Source organism: Sorex araneus, chromosome 1, assembly GCF_027595985.1.
Source record: "Sorex araneus isolate mSorAra2 chromosome 1, mSorAra2.pri, whole genome shotgun sequence".
Classification (NCBI taxonomy): Eukaryota; Metazoa; Chordata; class Mammalia; order Eulipotyphla; family Soricidae; genus Sorex; species Sorex araneus.
Genome location: NC_073302.1, coordinates 62,591,127 through 62,608,950, shown reverse-complemented (window position 1 = coordinate 62,608,950; position 17,824 = coordinate 62,591,127). Strand labels below are relative to the sequence as shown.

The window sequence follows — 17,824 nt, the reverse complement described above, 5'->3', positions numbered from 1 at the left end:
TCCTTACTAAAATTATGCTTTGTTTAATTAATATGTAAAGTATCCAACTATAATTATATAGCAAAAATATTATAAGTGTATCTATAGAATGGCATGGGTTCTTTTTTTTTGGTTTGTTTTTCCAATTTTATATAGAGAGAGAGTTAATGTAGGGGAATTGATGAGACAATTTCTCGCAACATTTCTTTACTTATATTTTCTTTCACTATAGAACTTGTAAGAAGGATTCAGAATCAACTTCAATTTCTACTAATTCCCAGGGCAGCCTGCTTCTTAGGTCAATTGTCAGACTATAGTAGCTGCCAGAAAGGGAATGGAATTAAAGATAATTTTGGGTTATGCATGACCAATTTATCCGTAATCTGGTCCAAGTTATAAAAGTAGTATTCGACAATGTTACATATTAAATGGGATCCTAGCAATAACAGTGGGCAGCAAACATAAAAATGCCAGGAGTATGCAAACATTAGAACTTATTTGCATTCTTTTGCTTTTGCAAATATTCACTTGTTGGAAGCCAAGGTTAAGCCAGGCTATTTGATTCAGTAATCCTGACCAGTTCATTAACTCTGTGTTCTCATTGCTTTTTCCTGTTCAGTATATTAGCAGAACAGTTTACTTTACTTAAAAATCTCTAAGTCATTTGAGTATCCCCTTCTGAATTCTGACACAGAAAAGACAATCTAAGTGAATATTAAAATAAAAAATCATAAGAAAATATATGATAAATCATATGTAATGCTGAATTCCCTTAATTAACTTAGGTTATCGATTTTTCCTACCTTTAAATTTAGAAAGTAGACATTTAATCAGCCAAAGAGCAATGCCGTCAGAAAGAATTGTTCACATTGGCTAACGTGAATACTAACTGATGGGAATAAAATTGTTTTATTTTAAAATGTTTAAATTTACTATAATGCTGATGAAAATGATTATTTCAAAATAGAAGTGTTTGGTTCAGAAATGTTATTTGTAGAAATCAAATCTATTCATCATTCTGTTTAATTTCTCATAAAACTCCAAATATTAGGGTAGCACTGTAGCACTGTCATCCCCTTCATCAATTTTCTCAAGCGGGCACCAGTAACGTCTCCATTGTGAGACTTGTTGTTACTGTTTTTGGCATATCAAATATGCCAAGGGGAGCTTGCCAGGCTCTACTGTGTGGGCAGAATACTCTCGGTAGCTTGTCTGGCTCTCCGAGAGGGACGGAGGAATCAAACCTGGGTCGGCCACATGCAATGCAAACACCCTCCCTGCTGTGCTATCGCTCCAGCCCAAATATTAGGGAAAACACATTTAAGTGCTTTTTAATTTTTTTAATTTATAAAATTTAATTTTTATAAATGAGAATGCTATATAGTTCATAAATAAAAAATAAATCTTGATCTTACTTGTGGCAAGGGGGTAGGCAAAGGGAAACTTAGCTGTCTTTTCAGGGTGAATACAAATTGTATAGTTGTCTGCAGGGGTCTTTGACAGAGTAAGAGCTATATAAAACTTTTCTTTTTTTGCTTTCTTTGGGTCACACCCGGCAATGCACAGGGGTTACTCCTGTCTCTGTACTCAGGAATTACTCCTGGCAGTGCTCAGGGGACCATATGGGATGCTGGAAATTGAACCCGGGTTGGCTGCATGCAAGGCAAATGCCCTACCAACTGTGCTATCGCTCCAGCCCCAAGAGCTATATAAAACTTTGATCAGGCAACTCCAACTACTTCTAGGAATTTTGCAATAAAATAAGATGACAACTTACCATGATATTTACAAATTTATTAGATTTTTTCTAATCAAGATAAACTAGAAACATCAATATACTTAATAGTGAGACTTGCTAAAATTTGCAATGAATTTTTGCAACAGATCATTATAAAATCAGTAGAAGTACTGGACTAAATGCTATAAGATATACATATATATATATCTTATAGCAACATGTATGGCTACTGAAAAGAGGTCATAAAACAGTAATCTCTGTTGTATCAAGATAATAGGTTTCCAGGGCTGGGGAGAGATTATAGTGAGCAGGGTGGATTGCCTTTCATGTGGCTGATCCAGATTTTATCCCCAGCACCCCAAAGTTCCCAAGCCTTGCCAGGAATGATCCCTCAGTGCAGAGCCAGGAGTAGGCCCTGAGCATAATGGTATGTGACTCCCTCTGAAAAAAAGAGTTGGAAACTGAAGTGAAACTTGTTTAATAAGCTTCACAATCTTATTATACAGATGCTAGCAATAATAATGATACAGACATTAACATACATTTATATACATGTATAACCACATGCACACAAATCTACATTGGCAATATTATCCACACTTATATAGTACTGCACTGTAGCACTGTTGTTCCGTTGCTCATCTATTTGCTTGAGCAGCACCAGTAACGTCTCCATTGTGAGACATTGTTGTTACTGTTTTTGGCATATTGAATACACCACAGGAAGCTTGCCAGGCTCTGCCATGAGGGTGGGATACTCTGGGTAGCTTGTGTGGCTCTCCAAGAGGGATGGAGGAATCAGACCCGGGTTGGCTGCATGTAAAGCAATGCCCTACCCACTGTGCTATTGCTCTAGTCCCCAAACTTATATAAGTACTTATATTAAAATCAGCTTTGTATGATAATTGTTACAAGTATTTCTAAAGGAATCTATAGAAATATATCCATATCCAAAAAGGAACTTAAGAGTCAGAGAGAGTCCAGGGGTTAAGTTGCTGGCCCTGCATGTGGCTCACTCCAGTTCTCTCTGGTGCACCACATATGGTCCCTGAGTACCAGGAGAGACCCCGAGCACAGGTCCAAGAGCAACGTCCTGAGAACTGCCTGCTGTGACCAATATACATCCCCCAAATTTAAAGAGGGCTTAATGGAGGTAGACAATGAAATATGTATCTGTCTAAAAATATTTTGAAAGAATGCTGGTTAGCTTTATTTGTAAGTACATACTTTAAAGTCCACTATGGATATTTTCAAAGATAGACTCCGCAAGAGGTTAAAACTTTGTAGCTCATATCCTTACTAAGTTATTTTTATCAAGTTCAGTGTTTTTTTCTCCCATTATAGTGCCCAAACTTCTCAGCTTTTCAAAATTATAAACATAATTTTGAATGATACTGTTGCATATGCATTTTCCTACTCTTGACTTTTAAGATATTATACAAAGCCTCAGAAAGCTGTCTGCTTTCAAATATAAACACTGGTTACATATTAAAGGGAACTGCACTCACTCGTGAGTTGATGAACTATAATCATAAAATGGCAATGCTTCCTTTTATTCTCAGAAAAGTACTCCTAGTTTTAAAAATTGATTTTCTTTTGCCATATAATCAATAATGTATAATGCAATACAAAGCTTTGTATCATTTATTTGATCTTGCATGAAATTGTGCTCTCATGGGGTATGCACTGTCTTTAATTCATCCTTGTAGTATTTCAGGCTCCAAACAACACAATGTGTAATTAATGTTTAATAAGTGCCACATATTTTATCGTAACATTAAAATGATTACATTTAAACTGGTTTAAGCCAGCTTCTATCAACGTTTTACTTGTTTTCTGTGCTATTTCATATTCCTTGTTCATTATTTTCTCCCTTTTTGTCTTTTTTTTTTGCCCTGAGTGAAAAATGCCTTCCTCCTCCTTCTTTCTTTCTATCCACACACCATGGATTGCATTCATATCATTTGCTCGGGGTTATAATCTAACAATTACTTTCCTCCTACTTCTTCTGTGAACATCAAACCAGCATCATAATTCAAAGCCAATCATCACATCAATCAATATTGTGAAAAAGTGCTCAGTTGCACTGGACCTGAGCACTGAACTTTCTGGTCCAGCCAGCAAAGTTGAGAATCAGAATGGCCCCTTATCCACTGGCTCAGCTTGAAACCCACCCTCCTATGGCTCTGGTCCATAAATATTTTTACATTACGTTTTGCTCGTGGACCAGAGCCATAGGAGAGTGGGTAGGACACTTGCTTCATATGCAGAAGACACAGGTTAGAGATCCCCTAGCACCATAATTGGCCCTCTGAGTTCCAAGAGTGAGTCCTGAGTGCCCCCATCCCCCCAAAAGAGCAAATTCAATCATGCTGATATCTACATGAACAAACATGGAAATTTGAGCTATGTTTTACTCGCAACTTTCAGTAACGTTTTCCTCACACTGACATCTTAGCATTGTCTCTTTTCCCTCCATCTTTTAAAATTCCACTTATTCCAGTCCCTCATGACTCTAGTCTTGAAAGTGAAGTTCTCTACTTTCTAATCAGTTTCAGAAAATGATCATCTCAACCCTTGGAAGACTTGGCAAATTCTATTGACCAAGATGATTGACAGCCTTTGCGAAGCCCCATTCCAAAACACCCTCAGACAAGAAAATCTCTGCCTGAAAGAGTGGCTTCAATTCTCATGCTTATTTCCAAAGAAATGTCTAAAAATGTCTTTCTCATTAATCTCAGTTTCCTACCCTTTACATGACTCCAGAATCCACCACGCCCTGCAGGACAAGTACTCATGTTTGCTTATAGGCTCTCATTCTCTAAAGACACTTTGGTCCACATGACTCCCACATCAGCACAAATGATAAATTCCTGCTTGAAAGTGGTTGATGAAAATGAAAATTACACACTCTGATAATACCATCCTTATTATAATGAGATGATGTGCAGTTTGAAAGTTGTGGATTTCTGCAAAGACTACAGGGAAGTAAGAATAGAGTACTATCAGATTTCACTACCAGCTGCAACTAAGGAGTTGCGTGATCCTGCGATAATCATTTAATCTGTCCGAAATTTAGTCTTTCTCTTTACAGCATTTGTGAGACAGCAATGATCGAGTACATATCTTATTAAGATTAATACAAGGATTGAAATGACAAAATGTATAACAAATCCCTTTATAAATTAGAATCTTTCTTGTATACAGTAATAATTTATACATTTGTATGATCAAAATAATTTTCTGTCTCTATCTTCATTTGGATCTCTAAATTTATTTATAATCTATTACTTTTTCACATTACAATAAGTAAGATTTAACCCATATAGAGAGTTGTTAGCAATTTGAGAAGAATTCTTAAGTGTTTCAAAATTTACATTAAATTGGTGGAAACAGTACATTTTTGTGTGTGGCTTGCTTTTTTTCCAGAATAACATTTGATTTTAAAAGAATAATGCACCATCATGTTTATAGATATTAGAAAACAAAAGAGTTTGTTTATCTCAGCTTTTTGTGATCCCTATGATTTGTATACAGCTAGTCAATAAACTGAATTGTCTTCTCGTCTACAGAGACTGTGCTATAGTCATTTCAAGTTCAAAATTACTGCAAAAAAGTAATTGATCCTCTCTCTCAATATCCCTGCTGTTTCATGAGCTCTCTTACAATTTAGAAGAATCTATTTCTTACTCATGTTGAAATACATAATAAGGTCACAGCAGGGAGGCTTTAGCTTCATTAAAGAACATTATTATAAAAATAAAATGATCGAGGGCAAATTGTTTTTGTCCTTGTGGCACTGTTTCTGCGGATTCACATTAATCTGAGCATTTAAAGCAACAATAAATTGGTTATCCTCTCCTTATCATTCACTTCACTATGGTAGCCTCTAGTGGTAGAAAGACATGCCAATCCCTCACATTCCCAGGGATTTCTTCCTCAACTGAATGAAAAGAAAGTAAGCCTCTTTGCAAGAGACAGCTACAACCTGTCAATAACTAAATTTATTTCTGCTTTTAAAATATCAGCGAGAATGCTGGTGTCCAGCAAATATAGATGCCAGCATTATTTAAAAAGTGATTGAGCAGAGAAATGAATTGAAATTTTGACCCACTCAGGCATCCATCCATCACGGGAGCCTATAATAGGGGCACGACAAAGAAGGATTTAAGATAGAGAATCAGTGATTGCTCTATTAATCTAGTTTAACTGATACTAAAATCTGACAGAGCACATTACAAGTTGCAGGCAGTAAGGCTTATCAATTCATTACTACTTTCAAGGCTCTCCCTTGCTTTCTTTTCGCATTTAGCTCCTGGCAAAGGACAGCCTTTTACAGTTCAATTTCTCAGTTTATTTTTGACTGCTTTTAATTAAATTTGATGGCCTGCTTCTGCACCACTGAAGTTATTGGAGTTGCGAAGCACTTTGCTGTTATAATGATAGCTCCCTTGATGTCTGTTCATTATTAACTGCTTTTCAAAAGTGCTGCTCTCAACTCTCATTTTATAAATATTTAAATAAATGAATTCCTATAGCATAAATATCTGGGCACAGAAGATAGGATTCTATTGCCTGTTTAATGGATTATGTGTAGTAAAATAAAAATATTTTTGGTAAACTTTTGTACAATGATATTAATTGGTATTATGTCCTTAAATCATATATTTATTTACATTCTTCCACAAATAATGCCAAGTCTCAAATTAGTAATTACTTTAAGAGGCTCTTAACAACTTACATATGTCACTCCAAAATAAAAAATTACATTATTTCCTTACGAATTTAAGAATATGCTGTAGACACTATATTAATTAAACAGATATTCTAGCCTTAGCAATAGGAGTTTCCCTTGAATGCGGCCGACCAGGGTTCAATTCCCAGCATCCCACATGGTCCCTGAGCACTGCCAGGAGTAATTCCTGAGTGCAGAGCCAGGAATAACCCCTGTATATGGCCCAATATGATCTAAAAATCATAAAACAAATAAAATAGAAAATAAACAAAACTCAAGAATTTCCTAGACAGTGATCTCTCCTTTCCCAAAGTTAAGCATCTGAGAGTAATAGGAATTTACAACTAAAGTGGTAATACTAGTCAAAAATGATAACAGCTGAGCTAATAACAGTTGACAGAATGTGTCACATTGATCTAACAATTTATTCCAGAACATGAGTATTTTACAGATTAGAAAATCGAGGCACAGAAACATTAAATAACCTATAGAACATCATCTATTCTTTATTACAATGAGAAATCCGACCCAGGCAGTCTGGCTTCCTCCTTGTGTCCATCCATCACTGTGCTATCCAGAAACTTACACAGGGTAAAAGTGCTTATACCAGGAGACAAACAGATCAAGCCACTGCGAGTTCGCATCTGACTGCTATAGAGTAAGACTCTCCACTGCAGATGGAGCAGCCTGTGATCTCTCAAAGCTTGGATGCTCATGAGTGATCCTTAAGTGCATCCAGTAGTAAATCTTGACCCAAAATATGGAAAATAAAGAAAAGTCAAATAAATGATAAAGATACAGAAGACCACAGAAGTGCTTAACAGTGTGATGAAAGAATCCAGAAAACAAATTAGTGACCTGGAAGGTAGGGTAAAAGAAACCATAAAAATAAACAAATAAACAAATAAATAAGACAGGGATAAAACATGTAACTTTTAAAACTAAAGACAAAATAAAATATTTATTACTTACTGGCCAGTATCACAGGAACAATATTTATATTACAGGTGATCAAAATGGAAAACATATTTTAAAAAAATAACCGGGTCAGGGCCCTGAGCGATAGCACAGCAGGTAGGGCATTTGCCTTGCAAGCAGCCAACCTGGGTTCGATCCCTGGCATCCCATATGGTACACTGAACACCACCAGGAGTAATTCCTAAGTTCAAGGCCAGGAGTAACCCCTGAGCATCGCTGGGTATGACCCCCCGAATAAAAAAGAAAAAAAAATAAATAACTGGGTCAGAAAGTAATGCAGAAGCTAAGCTTGCCTTGCGTTCAACCAACACTGGTTTAATTTCTGCATAGTTCCCAAAGCACCACCATATGTGATCCCTGAACACAGAGCTAGTAGAAGGCCCTGAGCACTGGGAAGTATATACCAACCAGAGGGAAAGAAAAATAGCTGAGGATTTTCTCCATCCAAGGAAGATGTCAAAAACATACGGAAAGTTCAGAACAAATTAAACCCAGACCAGTATGCCAACGTACATTTTATTTAAAATGACAAATGTCAAATACACGGAGGCAATTCTAAATGCATCAAAAAAAACTCATGTGTAAGTATTTTTACTATTATCAGATTTTGACTGGAACCATATAAAGCCAGAATGGGAAGTTATGTTATATTTAAAGCATTGAATGGAAAAGAACATGAACCAAGAAAACTCTACCCAGTGGGGATAACACTCAGATTGAAGGACTGATAACTACCTTCCAAATAAACAATAGTTTAAGGAATAAGTCATTAAAATGGAGCATCAAGTAATACTAAATGGGGGGGGGCGGAGCAATAGCACAGCGGGTAGGGCGTTTGCCTTGCATGCGGCTGACCTGAGTTCAATCCCCATCATCTCATAAGGTCCCCAAAGCACCGCCAGGAGTAATTCCTGAGTGCAGAGCCAGGAGTAACCACTGAGCAACGTTGGGTGTGACCCAAAAAGCAAAACAACCAAACAAAAATGCTAAATGTTTTTCTAATGAAAGATTAAAAACCCCTATGAAAGTAGCAAAGTTTCTTAAAGCAGAAATTGTGAGGAAGTTTAGTAATATTAAAACAAATTTGAGACTTGCTTTCAGTTAAAATAGAACTGTTTTTCTTTTTGGGTCACACCTGGCAATGCACAGGGGTTACTCCTGGCTCTGCACTCAGGAATTACTCCTGGAAGTGCTCAGGGGACCATATGGGATGCTGGAACTGAACCCGAGTTGGCTGAATGCAAGGTAAACACCCTACCTGCTGTACTATCGCTCCAGCCCCAGGATACAATTTTTGAACTACAGATGACAATATCATAGTCACCTCAAGCAGACACCACTTAGAAGAAACAAGGCCTATGGAAGATAACTATACTAATAGCAGTAGCAAACTACAATGAGAGAAAACAAGAGAATAAAATCCAATAATGTGCATAATGCATATAAAATTAGAAATAAATTGCTGTATGTCAATAATTCAAATGACAATGTCATTAACTTATTAATAGAAAGACAGAAAAACAAGGAAACAAAATCCAACTTCTGCTGTTTACAGAATGTTTTTTTGAGTTTCAATAACACTGCTGGAAATATTCATTGGACCTCAGTGTAAAGTGCTGAAGAACTTTAATACGGGAAAATGGTAACCTTAAAAAAAAATAGTAGCAGGATTGGCCATACTAATATAAGACAATATAGATACCAAGGAAAAGTAAGCAGAGAGAGGGACAGGCAACATATTTTAATTAAGGGCTCAAATAAGACAATACACATTTTAATATATGCACCAAAATAAGGTGCAGTGAAATATAGAAAGTAACTTTTAATAGACTCAGAGAGATATTTACAAAAACAAAATGATAGAAGAGGACTTTATTACCATTTTTCACCATTAATAAATCAACCAGGCACCTCCCCACTCCAAATTGAGGGGGAAAATAGCTTTAACCTTTAAAATAAACTTTTAGAGGACTCTCTATGTCAAATAAACACACACATTCTTCCTTAATGTTATTTGAATATATGAGGATAGATTAAATGTTAAGACACAAAGAAATCCATGAAGATTAAAATCATATGAAGTATCTTTACAGTCACAATGAAATAAAACTGTAAATCAGGCACAAAAAAAAGCTAAAAAACTCAAACATTTAGAGACTTAACAACATGGTATTGCATAATCAATGGGTCATTTCCAAATCCAATAGGAAACTTTTTCAAATCTTGGCAGTGAAGGAAAATGAAGACACAAACTTTTGGAATAAAAGCACAGAGCAAACACTGTTCTAAGTGCTGTTCAGAGCACTTAGCTAAAGAGAACAGAAAATCTAAGAGAACGAATTGCAAGCAAGAAAATTGAAACAGTAAACAGAAAGATTCCCCCAAAGAAAACCTCAGGTCCTGATGATTTTACTAGTGAGCCCTATCAAATATCCATATTTTGTCTATCACCCATCCTTAAACTTTCTCAAAAAATTTGAAGAAACAGAATTTTCAAAAGTACTTTTAATGAAGGACTGGAGTAATAGCACAGCGGGTAGGGCGTTTGCCTTGAGCGTGGCCAACCCCGGTTCGATTCCTCTATCCCTCTTGGAGGGCTCGGGGCAAGCTAGGAGAGTATCCTGCCCGCACAGCAGAGCCTTGTAAGTTCCCCATGGTGCATTCGATATGCCAAATACAGTAGCAAGTCTCACAGTGGATACGTTATTGGTGCCTGCCGGAGCAAATCGATGAACAATGGGATGACAGTGCATAGTGTAGTGCTACTTTTAATGAAGCCATTATCCTGATAGTAGGAACAGACACAGGCAGCATTAAAAAAGAAATTCTACAGATTAATACCAGCCTTTATTGAGAAGGAAAATGAGATAGCTCAAAAAATTAAAACTGAAACTACAATATCGTCCATCTCTTCTACTGTCAGGTATTTATACAAAGAACACAATTTAAAACAAAATTTAAAAAAGACATATGCACACATAAGTTGTTACAGTGCTATTTACAATGGCCAAAATCTGGAAATACCCTAAGTATTTAATGACACACAAGTAGATTAGGGATCTAGCATTTATCTACAATAACCACTATTGCCTAATAAATAGATTAATTCCTTGGGAACAACATGATTGGAACTTTAGTGGGTGAATGTGAAATAAATTCAAAGAAAAAAGACAAGTTTAGGGTGAGATTGCTTGCAGGTGTTATATAAAGAAAGAAAAGGGAACAAAGTCCAACTGAATGTAACCCTTCAGCTCAAAATATTGAACTAAATTGGCCAGGAAGAAGACTTGTAAATGTATGTGTGAGGTGTCTAATCAACTTTTGTAGAGGGATATTGGCACTTCGGTGGTGGATATAGTGAGGGAATACTGTACTTCTAAAGCAGTTAAACTAATGTTTTTAAGGCAATATCCTTAATATTTACCTAAATAACACACATTACACATATAGTACTGTAGCACTGTCGTCCCGTTGTTCATTGATTTTCTACAGGGGGCACCAGTAATGTCTCCATTGTGAGACTTGTTGTTACTGTTTTGGGCATATCGAATACGCCATGGGCAGATTGCCAGGCTCTGCCATGTGGGCGAGATACTCTCCGTAGCTTATCGGCTCTCTGAGAGAGTTGGAGGAATTGAACCCAGGTTGGCTGCGTGCAAGGCAAACGCCCTACTGGCTGTGCTATCAGTCCATATACACAAAAAATATGTATACACACACACAAACACACACATTTGTTACTGGGAACTAACCCAGGTCTTCACACATGCATGGAAAGTGCCCTCTACTAGAATACATCTCTGATCTTCTTGTCAAGGCAGTTTAACTTACAAATAATTCAGAATTCTATTGGTTGCTCTCTTAGATTCCACTGTTGGCAAAGTCCACTTATTCCACATTGCCTTTCCAGCTAAAACCCCAAATCAAATAATTGTGCCCCTCTGGAGAAACTAAACCTGATATACTTCAGACTTTGCACTATCATTTAAAGTTGCCTATTTGATCATAAAAAAAATTGACCCTGCTTTCATTTAAATACCAGGAGTTATATCATATTAGCCAAACTTCTACTCATAATAGTGATATACAAGGAACATAAAAGATTTTCAGCTATTTGAAAACTGAGTTGAGGTATACAACAACCCCCACCAAAATAGACTGAACAACAATATCGAAAGTTAAAGAACAGGGGAAAATGCTGGGAATTTATATGGGAGTGTGAAACTAACATCTACCACAACAGAAAAAGAAAAACTAAGTCCTATTAAGATATTAGAAAATTGAAAATATATACAAGTGATGTCATGAAAGAAAATGTTTCAGGTTGAAGATCAAAGAGATGGCAAACATTAATTAAATAGGGAAGTCATGACATGTGTAGTACTAATGCTAGGGTGAGCTAGGGAAGCAAACAAAAATCAACATCTGGACTTTCTTTCCACAAGATTGTGTAACTGACAGGCAGAGAGAGAATTCAAGGGGCACAACTCTTGTTCTGTATGCAGTCAATTCCAATTCGATCCTGGCATTTCATCTGGTCCCCCAAGCACCATCAGGGTTTAACCCTGAGCATAGAGCCAGGTATAGCCACTGAGTACCACCAGATATGGTTCAAATCCAAAGAGTGACTTATCAAAGCTAACAAATGGACTTTAGACATAGCAATTAGCTTCTTTACCTTCTACCAGTATTCTATATACATTTCTCTTCCAAAGCTGTGTCATTGCAGCATTTTTAAACACACCTAGCTTAGGGCTATCTCATTTACATTATTTTCTGTTCAAATAAAATCTTACTATTTTTAATAGCTCTCAATTTTTATTTTAAACAAGTGAAATATATGTCTTCATTGGATTCTATAGTACAGGGAAAATACCATAGATATTCCACTTGACAAAACTGAAACACTAGTAGTGAACTATATCAGTGTTTTATTTATTGAAAATCATTATGCTACAGAAATAGTGTGAGAATATACGCTTAAAAAATATCAGTCTCCAAGTGAAAACTCCAAGTTAAAAATGCATCATTAAAACATTCTAAAGTGGTTCTTGTTAATGCAAAAGCAAATAAAAACCAAGGGGGGGAGGTAAAATAGATATACAAATGACAAATGGATAAGCCTGATATTAGGCTGAGAGTTTTGTAATTTTGAGGTAAAATAATTTTCAACCCATATGTTACAGAAGTATATAGTCAAATAATCAAATAAAAGAAAGTATGCAATAAGTCTTTTCAAACCAAATATAAATCCAAAATGAAAACTTCTCATGCATCAAACTTTTAGTTATTAGAAGTTTTACTATGTAAATAAAAGGAATAAAATTAGATAATAAGTGCAATCCACAATCAATCAACAGGAAATCCTAAGATAAACACAGAAATAACTAGATAGGAACAGAAATATGAAATATTATCAGGGTGCCATTTCAATACCACCATCACCAAAATAATAATAATGTAGTTTGGGGCTGGAGCGATAGCACAGCGGGTAGGACATTTGCCTTGCACTCGGCCAACCCGGGTTTGATTTCCAGCATCCCATATGATCCACCAAGCACCGCCAGGAGTAATTCCTGAGTGCATGAGCCAGGAGTAACCCCTGAGTATCGCCAGGTGTGACCCAAACACAAAACAAAATAATAATAATAATAATAATAATAATAATAATAATGCATTTTTTTCTGTCCCTGTTTTTTGATTATTGATAATATTGTGAATTTTAGGGAAACATGTTCTGCTAAAAAAACTAAAAGCCTGAAAGCAGGATTAATATAGTTACAGTCATGTTAAACACTGAATATTGATTTCACACACACAAAAGGAATACATAGAAAGAAGAGTGAAAAAGTAATCCTATGATTTTTATGCCTATCCAAAATCCAATATAGGTTTACTTAATAAGAAGTTGTTAGTAAGTGATGTGTAGTACTGAAAAATTGAGTGCCCAGGGATAATTTGGTTGGCAAAGGCAACTGTCTCACCCATTAAACCATGAGTTCAATCTCTGGTAACATATATTGTTTTATGAAAAATAAAATAATTAGCCTTAATCATTGCAAGAGCTGCTGAATTGTAACCTTGAGACAAGTATTGCTTATTCGATGTTGAGTCCCTTTGGTGATGAAAAGGGCGGAGAGAACACTTGAGTTGCTGAACCATGCTGGTTCTGATAGGCAGGCCACATGCATTAAAGCAAAAAAGGGGAAAACTTTCTCCACAAACGTCTACTTGATGATACTGCAATCACAACCAAAGAGCTACGTCTTTATTGGATAACAACAAAGAACAGTTGTATAATGTGTCAAAACTGATTAACTTGAACTATCTCTGTTTACCAGCATAAACAGAACTGATATTATCTGATCTGAATTCATCTGCAAATTTACCTTGTGATACTTGATCTAATGCCATGTGAACAAAAGAGGAAAGAAAATTTTCCCAAACCATTAGTTCAGTTACAGAAGATGGAGAATCTGAACAAACAAGTAACTCAAATCTCAGAAGTTTGAATAATGCACTATATTCTACACTGTGTGACTCAGTCAAGGCAGGTTACATATTTGATCTCAGGTGAAGTCAATAAATACTAAATCTGCATTCCCCCACCCACTTACACATATTTTACAATACTGAGAACTCTTAACTACCAGTATAATAATTTGTATGCTAGTTAGTTCACATATCTATAATGCAAACTAGGACAAAATCACAGAAAAGAGTTGGTAGTATGCACTTATCAATGCTAAGTTAACAAGAGGGTCCTTCTGTCCATTTTGATAAAATCAGGGTTGCTCAGTTCCCCTGGACAATACAGAATGCTCTGTATCATACAAGATCTTGCCTTTCCAATCAGCACTGGAGATGCTAGAAAAGATGACCTGCTAAAATATGCATCTGAAGCAGAGGTTGCAAATGTAGATTGGGTGAGAATATCTGTGCTTCATCTGGCATATAATATTAGTAAAAGTTGAGTTTAGGATTGAAATAGAAATTTGGGAACAGTGAAACTTCAATTGTCAATGTGACCATCCAAATAAAATATGTAATAAGAATAAAAAGGTCTAAAGGTAGATGCAGAAATCACCACATATGAAAGAATAGGTTTAGAGAGGCTAAAATTTCTACCAATATTCTGGATAGAGTCAAATCTTAAAATAAGCATTTCACATAACATTTACAAAGAATTATTTACTGTACGTCTGAATGTCCTTAGATAAATGCATAATTCATCAATAAATAAAAATCAGATAAATAAGAGTTGCACAAATATGGTAACAAATGTAAGTAATTTTCAAACTTGTGCTCAATGTAATTCTACTGCAATTACTTATACAATGGTGTAATTTTTGTTTAAAATTCAGTGGCATTTAAATTAAGTATTTGACAGGAAAATTTAGCATAGCAAATTGATTACTTTGTCTAAACCTTAAGTTAATGTATTAATATTTAAATGCATGCAATGTACATCATTTATACTCTAATTTTCTATTCAGTGAAAGCAGAAAAAATACAAGTGAGCAAAAATTATACATTTATCTATTTGAACAGGTCAAATTTATTTATTATATATACAAGTAAAATTACATCTCTGTATATTTAACTGCCAGCATCAATTGATATTTTATTCCTTCGTTGGATACTTTACACATTTACTTAAAAGAAATTAATATCTTCACTCTACCCAACTCTCATATTCTTGAAAGAATTTAGTGTATTTTTATCTTAATGTGAACTAATAAATCTTGTATCTTTGCAGGCTGTTTTCCTTATTTTTATGCAAACAGGATTTTACTCCAACTCTATTTTGCAACCTAATTTTCAAAATGTTGGAAAATAAAATGATTGCTTTTATGACCTTATTCTTCTCTAATGAGCATGCTTTGGGTGATGCAAGACTGTCTCTGGACTCAGAGGCTCTCAAACAATGTGTCCTTTTGAAGTACTTAATGATGCATTTAATGATTAATACTTTAATTCTAGAAATAATATCCTTTCCATTCCCAGATCCTGTACCAAGTATGTGGCAATCTTTCACTCCACTAGTGGATCAGGCATCTTGATACTAAATTCATAATGGAATCCAGTCATAATTACCTCTTATACTTTAAGGTTAAAGAATAAAAGAAAAAATTGTGCACTGACTCTAAAGCAAAGTCGACAGTTTTGAAACAGATAGAACTTCAAAACTATGATCTTCTGAAGAAATGAAATGGACAGTTTCTAAAGGTGAGCTTGCTGGTTAGTGCATGACCTGTATCTAAGAGTCGGGAAGAGGCATATATTCCTTCCTGGAGAACTGCACTCACCGGGGGCTGAGGCCCGTCACTTGCTTCAATGCTGGTGCCAACATGCTGTCAGTCAGACTCCCTTAGCTGGAATATCACAGGCCAGGAACTGCTTGCTTTTTATTCCTATCTGGAACAAAATACAGTGTCAGTCATTTCTTTTTTTTTTTCATTTTCCTTCAAGCATAATAAGATATTCATTATGCTACCGTTTCTTGTCACATTAGACACTCATTTATCAGACTACTCAACACAAAAGGAAGAAGGATAAACTCTTCACCTCTATGATTTACACTTTAGTGATTAATATAGCACCTGCATAAGTCACAGGGACCATCTATATTTTATCTACTACAAAATTTCCCTTGCAAAAAGGTTATTTCAGTGCAATCATTCTTACTCATTTGGTTTAAGTAATCTATGTGTTAATTTAGAAAGCCATTTTCTATATATTATCCTTGCAGACTGTAAATCAAAATACATTTTAAAACCCCAGGAACAAGACCTGAGAATACTTCATTTTCTCAATTCTGCTCTTTTACCAGGAAAAGTGATCTCAGAGGGAAATAGAATTTAATAATGCAATTCCTTTAGTTTTATGCCTGCCCTATTTTATATTCTTTAACTTGAGAGATGCAGATGAAGAACACTGATATTTCCTGCAATATACCAGAATGTGGCTGCCACAGAACATATGAAAATAGATATCTTGGCCACTTGGTGAAATCATCACTTTGACAAACTCTCAGAGTTAGGGTCTATGAACGAAATTAGTTCAGAGCTTTGCACTCCCCAGATGAGAACCACTTGACCTTAGCTTTGCTCCAGGAAGATACACAACTGGTTGTTTTAAGGAAGAGTGCAAAAAAGATGGCACTATTATCAATCACCTTACAGTGTGTCAATCAGCACTATTTGTTCTTATTTTTGTCTTTGCCCCCTTCCCCAGAATCTGAAGTTTTAACTGAACCCCTGGCGTGGAATCTGCTATTTGCTGATGTCATCCCTGATGTGCGCCACCTGCTTGGAACCTCAAACTCAGGGCCCAAGTAGATTAGTACACCCCAGTTCTTAATTCATGTGCCAGGGTAGAATTTTACCTTACTATACCTACAGGATTTTCTTAGCACTAAATGCTTGCTTTAATCATCACCTGGTACCTAAATGTCACGATCTGCATAAACAATGGAGCTCCATATAATTCAACACATGCAGTGAAATCTTTGCATTCAAACCCTAATTTCTGATATCAAGGTAGAAGTTAGGACCCACTTATTATTTTGTCTCTGACATTGCTGGTAAAATTTTGAAGGTTTTTTTCTACCAAGTATCCTATTAAAGTAAAGAAGGGGTCACGTGGAGCACAGACTCATAATATTGTTCCTATAGTTCTCTTTAAAACCTTTTTTCTCACATTATTCTGGCATCCATTTAATTTCCTTCATTTCTTCTGCTGCTGCCACAATAGACTTTCATCAGCTCCCACTTAAATAGTAACAATAACTTCTTAAATGTTGATCTGGTGCCAAATGAAAACAGATGGCACTTTCAAGCTAGGATAATTTGAAGGGAGTTTAATAAAGAACCTATTTACAAAACTATGGGCTGTGTGTTGAGAAAGCACAAGGGAAGTAGCGGTGGAGCTGTTATCATTCATAGGCTTGAAGGAACGAGGGCAAGGAGCAGTGACCTGTACCTAGGGGTCAGCCATGGCCAGGGCTCTTCCAGGAGAGCAGCAGGATCTTTGTCTGGGACAGCCAGGCAGTGCCAGAGGGCAGAATGGAAAGGAGCCCAAGGATAAAGGACTCTCCTCCCCCTGCCCTCTCTCTGCGGTCCTGCCTGTGCCACCTCTGAAAATGGAAATGTGTGGGACCTATCGATGAATTCCCTCCAGGCTTGCTTCTGGCGTTAGAGAAATAAATGGAAGAAGATTAAGTATGAGCCTGCAAGAGAGGTAGAACTCTAGACAATACTCAGATTCTACCTCAAAGCTTGGGATTGGTGGGAGTTTGGTGTGCCAGCGTTTCCTGGGCAGGCAGCATTCTTCCTGGTCATCCCTATTCAGTGAGTAGAGACAGTGGTTGTTACACAGTATGGGATTGAGGC

General features: G+C 36.1%; 1 protein-coding gene and 1 long non-coding RNA gene across 7 annotated transcripts in view; both read right to left on the bottom strand.

The window, feature by feature from the left end:
• Positions 1–15,790, bottom strand: part of PTPRD (protein tyrosine phosphatase receptor type D) — a 1,592,809-nt gene extending 1,577,019 nt beyond the window's left edge. For 5 of the 6 annotated variants that reach the window (XM_055135922.1, XM_055135897.1, XM_055135904.1 and 2 more), the window contains exon 1: positions 15,740–15,790. The gene's annotated coding sequence lies outside the window, so the exon portion shown is untranslated. The remainder of the gene's footprint in view (positions 1–15,739) is intronic. The other variant, XM_055135928.1, reaches the window with a different exon arrangement.
• The window catches only part of LOC129404257 (uncharacterized), a 733,623-nt gene continuing 731,587 nt past the window's right edge, over positions 15,789–17,824 (bottom strand). Inside the window, exon 4 of the long non-coding RNA XR_008629797.1 lies at positions 15,789–15,848. This is a non-coding gene — a long non-coding RNA (uncharacterized LOC129404257). The remainder of the gene's footprint in view (positions 15,849–17,824) is intronic.